Here is a 7413-nt window from a genome sequence, read left to right as displayed (position 1 = left end):
ACTATGACGTCACCATTTCCTCTTTCCCGCCACTGGGGGTTTAAAAGGTTACTGTTTGTTGTTTTGTGCACTTCGAGAAAGGCTAGAGTGCTAGCAGAAACGTTAGTTCTTATTTTTGACTAATAAACACCGTTATTTCTTTGTAAGACCTGTGAGTGAGAGCCTCCTTCTGGTATATATATAAGTTGAGGAGCAGCATTACAGCTTGTTTGTTTAAAAATTTTATATTTTTTGGGGAGGTGGATCTCTCCTTAAATGCTCGCTCTCCCAACCCCGCCTAATGGTGTCTTTGGAAGAGATCATGCTAAATAAAGAGAAAAGCAGGTATGGTCTGTCTCCCCCCAAAGGTAACACTTTATTTTTTTTACTTAGGATAGGACTGACGCATGGACACTGCCTTGACGGAGCATGTCAGCTTATGCATGCTTTGTAACTAAAAGTGTCTTTTTTAAGAAAGTTACAGTTCAGTTGTGCAAGAATATTTTTTCAGGGGGTTATATATTGAGAGTGCTGGGGCTACCTTGTTTAGTATGTAAATTAAGCCTTTCCCACGTGCACCCAATAAGAAAGGTGAGGAGCGGCATTTCAGCTTGTTTGTTTAAAAATTATACATATATATATACACACACACACCCTGTGTACAAGTTTATTTCTAAACCTGATACCATGGAATATTACATATCAAACACAATTATTATGCTGTGTATGGGGCATTTCTCTGTATAGCTTTCTGTGCTGGATATATTCTATACAGAGAACCTTTTTATCTACATATAACAGTGCTTTCAGAATGAATCTATGGCTCCCTCCTGCTGGCTTTCTGTATTTATTCATCTAATTCCAAGCCCCTGTTTTGCATACATAATACTTATTAGCTTGATATCTAGCCTTTTGTTGTTTGCCTGTCCTTATGCGTATTAACACATTAGTTCTCTGTGTATCTGATTTTTGAGATCCACTTATAACCGTCTTGCCAGTTGGGTATTTACTCCTCCCTGATTTCACACAGATGCTACTCTTGTGGTTAGTTTGGTGCCTAAGCCTTATGACAGAGAGTGGGGTTTATACCGTGGATATAGTACTGTATATAACATAGAGGTTTGCAAAATAACCACTTCCCATTAGTCTGAAATTTAGTGCCTTCTTCTGACACTGAACCTGGTACATCTCTGGAAGTTCAGTAACAGAAAGCAGATGCTTCTAGTTATGATGTGTAAGCAGGTTTCAGTGGCACCATGCCATGTATATGTATATGTGTATAATGGGTATATGTATATGTGTATAATGTGTATATGTATATGTGTATAATGTGTATATGTATGTGTATAATGTACCGTATATACTCGCGTATAAGCCGAGTTTTTCAGCACTGAAAATGTGCTGAAAAAGTCTACCTCAGCTTATACGCGAGTCTCTCCCCTGCTGCGTGCTCGTTCACTATTTCCTGTGCCTGTCCGCACAGCAAAGATGTACAGTATAGCATTCTGAGTAATGCTGCTGAAGTGCTGGGACAGGCTGAATAGCATGACAGGCGTGCGCTCCTAACTCACACTGATCCATGCGCGATAGAGCAGGCTGCGTGCAGTTTCAGGCAGAAAACTGGCGGCCATGATGTCATGATATTGCGCATGTTACGTTCCGGCGCCCATGCGCTAAGAGAGGCGCGGTGCCCTTCTTCAATGGCGCCTTCTCGATGCGAAAACAGCCGTTGCTCTCCCTGTCAGTGATCGCTTTCTCCCTCAGGCATAGTACGGTAAGCCTGGGGAGCACTACGCTACACTACTGTAGGAGAGAGAGAGGGAAAGGAAGCTGTTCTGCTGCAGAGCAGTGCTTTTGACACTAGGAAGAAAGAGCTGAGGCTGAGCTCAGCACTGAGAAGACAGTGTGGCTACTTTTTTTGCAGGGGGAGGGGGGAGCAGCTTTTAGTAAAATGTAGCTGTGCAGGCAAAAGTGTAGTATAGGCTTATTCACGAGTCAATACAGGTTCCCAGTTTTCCTAGGTAAAATTAGGTACCTCGGCTTATACGCGGGTCGGCTTATACACGAGTATATACGGTAACATAAATAGTAACATAGTAACATAGTAAGTAAGGTTGAAAAAAGATACACGTCCATCAAGTTCAAACCTTTTCAAAACCTTTTTTTTTTTTTATATCTGCCTAACTGCCAGTTGATCCAGAGGAAGGCAAAAAACCCATCTGAAGGCTCACCAATTTGCCTCAGAGGGGGAAAAATTCCTTCCTGACTCCAAAATGGTAATTGGACTAGTCCATGGATCAACTTGTACTATGAGCTATCTTCCATAACCCTGTATTCCCTCACTTGCTAAAAAGCCATCCAACCCCTTCTTAAAGCTATCTAATGTATCAGCCTGTACAACTGATTCAGGTAGAGAATTCCACATCTTCATAGCTCTCACTGTAAAAAAAAAAACCCTTCCGAATATTTAGGTGGAATCTCTTTTCATCTAATCGGAATGGGTGACCTAGTGTCAGCTGGAAAGACCTACTGGTAAATAAAGCATTAGATATATTATTATATGATCCCCTTATATATTTATACATAGTTATCACATCACCCCTTAAGCGCCTCTTCTCCACCGTGAACATCTCCAATTTGGCCAGTCTTTCTTCATAGCTAAGATTTTCCATACCTTTCACCAGCTTAGTTGCCCTTCTCTGTACCCTCTCTAATACAATAATGTCCTGTTTGGGTGATGGGGACCAAAACTGTACGGCATATTCTAGATGGGGCCTTACAAGTGCTCTATACAGTGGAAGAATGACCCCTTCCTCCTGTGACTCTATGCCCCTTTTAATACAGCTCAGGACCTTATTTGCCCTTGATGCTGCTGACTGGCATTGCTTGTACTTGTAAGGCCCCATCTAGAATATGCCGTACAATTTTGGTGGGCAAGGCTTAATCCAGGATGTGGCATCCTTGCAACACGATCTTGACAAACTGGCAATTTGGGCAAATTTATCATCTGCAAGGACTCCAAGGTCCTTTTCCATAATGGATTTGCCTAGTGCAGTACCATTAAGGGTATAAGTGGCTTGGATATTTTTACATTCCATGTGCATGACTTTACATTTATCAACATTGAATCTCAGCTGCCCAAATTGCCAGTTTGTCAAGATCGTGTTGCAAGGATGCCACATCCTGGATGGAATTAATTGGGCTGGATAGTTTTGTGTCATCTGCAAAAACTGATACATTACTTACAACACCATCCCCTAAGTCATTAATGAACAAGTTAAATAAAAGTGGACCTAATACCGAGCCCTGGGGGACCCCACTAAGAACCTTACTCCAAGTAGAGAATATACCATTAACGACCACCCTCTGTACCCGATCCTGTAGCTAGTTTCCTATCCATGTGCAAAGGACTTGATTAAGCCCAATAGACCTTAGTTTAGAAAGCAGTCGTTTGTGGGGCACAGTATCAAACGCTTTGGCAAAATCCAAATAGATCAAATCTACTGCCCCCCCCACTGTCCAGCATCTTACTTACGTCATCATAAAAAGCAATCAAATTTGTCTGACATGACCTATCCTTCATAAAGCCATGCTGATTGCTGCTCATAATGCCATTGACTAGGACAAATTTTTGAATGTGATCCCTTAATAAGCCTTCAAATTTGCCCACCACAGATGTCAAGCTTACTGGCCTATAATTATAATAAGGTTGAGATCGTAATCCTTTTTTAAATATTGGAATAACATCAGCTTTTCTCCAGTCCATAGGTACCATACCAGATGAAAGTGAATCTGAGAAAATCAGAAATAGGGGCTGGTCTAAAACTGAACTAAGCTCTCTTAGAACCTGGGGGTGTATGCCATCAGGCCCTGGAGCCTTGTTTACATTAGTTTTTATTAAGGCTTTATGAATCATATCCTGAGTCAGCCACTGACTAGATTGAGCTGAGCCATTAGTGCAGCTATAAAGAGAGCCTGGGAATCCAGACTCCTCTATTGTATACACTGAAGAAAGTTATTGGTTTAACACATTTGCCTTTTCTGTATCTGTTACAAGCATACTGGTACCATTATTTAATGGAGCAACACTCTCAACCTGCATCTTTTTACTATTAATATATTTAAAAAACTTTTTAGTGTTAGTTTTCACCTCCATCACAATTAACTCTTCATTTCCTTTCTTTGCCTTCCTGATTGCTTATTTACAACATTTATTACAGTGTTTATATTCATTAAATGCAGCTTCTGTCCCAACAAATTTGTAGTTTTTAAATGCCTTCCTCTTCTTTCCTATTAACTTCTTTACTTCTGTATAGGGATGTAGCGAACGGCGGAAAAAATGTTCGCGAACATATTCGCGAACTTGCGTCAAAAATGCGAACGGTTCGCGAACTTCGCAAACCCCATAGACTTCAATGGGAAGGCGAATTTTAAAAGCTAGAAAAGACATTTCTGCCCAGAAAAATGATTTTAAAGTTGTTTAAAGGGTGCAACGACCTGGACAGTGGCATGCCAGAGGGGGATCAAGGGCAAAGATGTATCTGAAAAATACATTGTTGACACAGCGCTGCGTTTTGTGCTGTAAAGGGCAGAAATCACACTACGTCACTCAGGTGATGTTTCTGGACACGGAATGTGAAAAAGCTCACACAGCTAGGTGGCACTTGGTTAAAGACTGGGCAAACAATGCCTGCAAGGGCAACGTATACAGTAGTGTGTACGGAATATATTATTGCTGCTGTAAAAACATCACTCAGGTGATGTTTACGGACACGGAATTATTATTGTTATTTAGACAGAATGTGAAAAAGCTCACACAGCTAGGTGGCACTTGCATACCTCCCAACTGTCCCTCTTTTGACCACTCAACCCCCTGTCCCTCTTTTGTACTGGAAAGTCCCTCTTTTCTCTGAACTGAACAGCCAGAAAAAAAACAGTTTCTAACTTAATTAGCTTTTGGCAGAGAGCTCAGAACAGCTAACAGGTGCAAATAAGATACTTTGTAACAATTTTGACTCTGGTTGGTGCTGGTAGTGGTGAACTACTAGGAGGAGCAGCACACCAGTCCCTCTTTTCTCTGAACTGAAAAGCCAGAAAAAAAACAGTTTCTAACTTAATTAGCTTTTGGCAGAGAGCTCAGAACAGCTAACAGGTGCAAATAAGATACTTTGTAACAATTTTGACTCTGGTTGGTGCTGGTAGTGGTGAACTACTAGGAGGAGCAGCACACCAGTCCCACTCCCCAACACAGCTAGACTAATAGCACTGGGCTCTTATAGTAGCAAAGTAAAAAAACAAAAAAGAAAATAAAAGCAGTCCTTACAAGGACTATTGGGTTATTACAGCAGTCAGCAGATGAGATCAGAAGCAGTGCCCACAGCAGCTACATACAGAGCACTGCAGTAGAAGGTAGATTACTAGTCAGCAAAGCTAACTAACCTAAACTCACTGTCCCTCAAATCCCTGCAGAGTTCTGTCCCTACAATACAGAGCAGTATCAAGTAGATTACTAGCCAGCAAAGTTACTATCAACTGTCCCTCAAATCACCAAACAGCTCTCTCCCTACACTAGCTCTTCCAAGCACACACAGGCAGAATGAAAAAACGCTGCAGGGCTTCAGTTTATATATGGAAGGGGAGTGGTCCAGGGGGTGTGGGGGTGGTCCAGGAGGGAGAGCTTCCTGATTGGCTGCCATGTATCTGCTGCTCTGGGGTGAGAGGGCAAAAATAAGCGCCAGCTAAGGCGAACCCAAATTGGCGAACGTCGCGCGACGTTCGCGAACATTCGGCGGACGCGAACGGTCGATGTTCGCGCGAATTAGTTCGCGGGCGAACAGTCCGCGACATCCCTACTTCTGTATTAAGCCACATAGGATGATTCTTAGAGCTTCTACATTTTCTTCTTAAGGGAATAAATTGAGAACAGTAATGATTTAATATCATTTTAAATGACAACCATTTCTGTTCTGTTTTTTTAGCTGAAAACTTAATGCCCCAATCAATACTCTGTAGGGCAGCCCTCAAGGCACTAAAATTTGCTTTTGCAAAATTCATGGTTTTTGTTGCCCCAGCATATATTTGTTTTTGCACCAGACATTAAATGATATAACATTATGTCACTATTACCCAGGGGTTCAATGACTTGCACATTTGCTATAAGTTCTGGGTCATTTGAGATCACTAGATCCAGAATAGCATTTTTTCCTGGTAGGCTCCTCAACAACCTGTGCCATAAAATTGTCATGCAACAAGTTTATAAATTCGTTCCCATTAACTGATCTAGCAGTACTGTTGCTCCAGTCAATATCTGGGTAATTAAAATCTCCCAGTATCATTACTTTACCCAAACTAGCAGCCTCCTCCTCCTCACTTACATTAGGGGGTCTATAGCATACGCCTACAATTAATTTGCTGGATTCTTTACAATTGGTCAAGAACTCCACCCATAAGTCTTCTGCCCCCTCATTTTATAACACAACCTCCTCCTTTATATAAGCTTTTAAATCCTAACAAACAGACATACCCCTCCTCCTTTTCTATTCCCTCTGTCCCACGAAACAAAGTATAGCCACTGATATTTACTGCCCAGTCATGTGACTCATTCAGCCATGTTTCGGCCACACCAATCATATCATATTTTCCCTCCAGCACCAGCATCTCCAGCTCTCCCATTTTACCAGTCAGACTCCTTGCATTTGCAAACATACATTTAATACTGGTACCATATTGAACATATGACATGTGGTCCTTCCTATCCTTAACAGTACCCCCAGCCAATTCTCCTCCCCCATTTTCCCTTTCTTTGCCCACTATCTCATCTAACCTGTCTTCCACTGAATATTTTACTGAACCCTCCCCCCCCCACACCTAGTTTAAAATCTCCTCCATCCCTCTAGCCATCTTCTCTCCCAAAACAGATGCACCATCATCATTGAGGTGCAGCCCATCCCTAGCAAAGAGCCTATGTGTATATGTATATGTGTAAAATGTGTATAATGTGTATATGTATATGTGTATATGTGTATATGTGTGTATGTATATTTGTATATATACACCTCTGAGGCCCCACCCTTAGCCCCATGCAACAGCTGGTAGCCCTCAGTCAAAGGACCCCCGGTCTTGTTACTCTCCTGATAAATCTCACTTATCATGTAGACCCATTAGCAACACAGTAGTGGCTGGATTAACCATGTAAGTGCCAGAGAGGCGGGGAGTGTGTTACTGTACACAGTGGCAGCTACAGCCGCAGGCTCCCGGACAGGCCCGGACTGACAATATGTCAGTTTCGGGCAATTTCCCGAAGGGCCGCTCCATTTACTTGTGAAATGGGCCGCTTCTGATTTGTGGCATCTGGGCAGGGGTAGAGAGACTTACAGCATGCAGCTGAGCTTCTCCTTCACACACACACCAAGCAGCCGTGTGTTCCTCCCTCCT

This window comes from Xenopus laevis, chromosome 4S, assembly GCF_017654675.1.
Source record: "Xenopus laevis strain J_2021 chromosome 4S, Xenopus_laevis_v10.1, whole genome shotgun sequence".
Taxonomy (NCBI): Eukaryota; Metazoa; Chordata; class Amphibia; order Anura; family Pipidae; genus Xenopus; species Xenopus laevis.
This window is presented reverse-complemented; position numbering follows the sequence as displayed.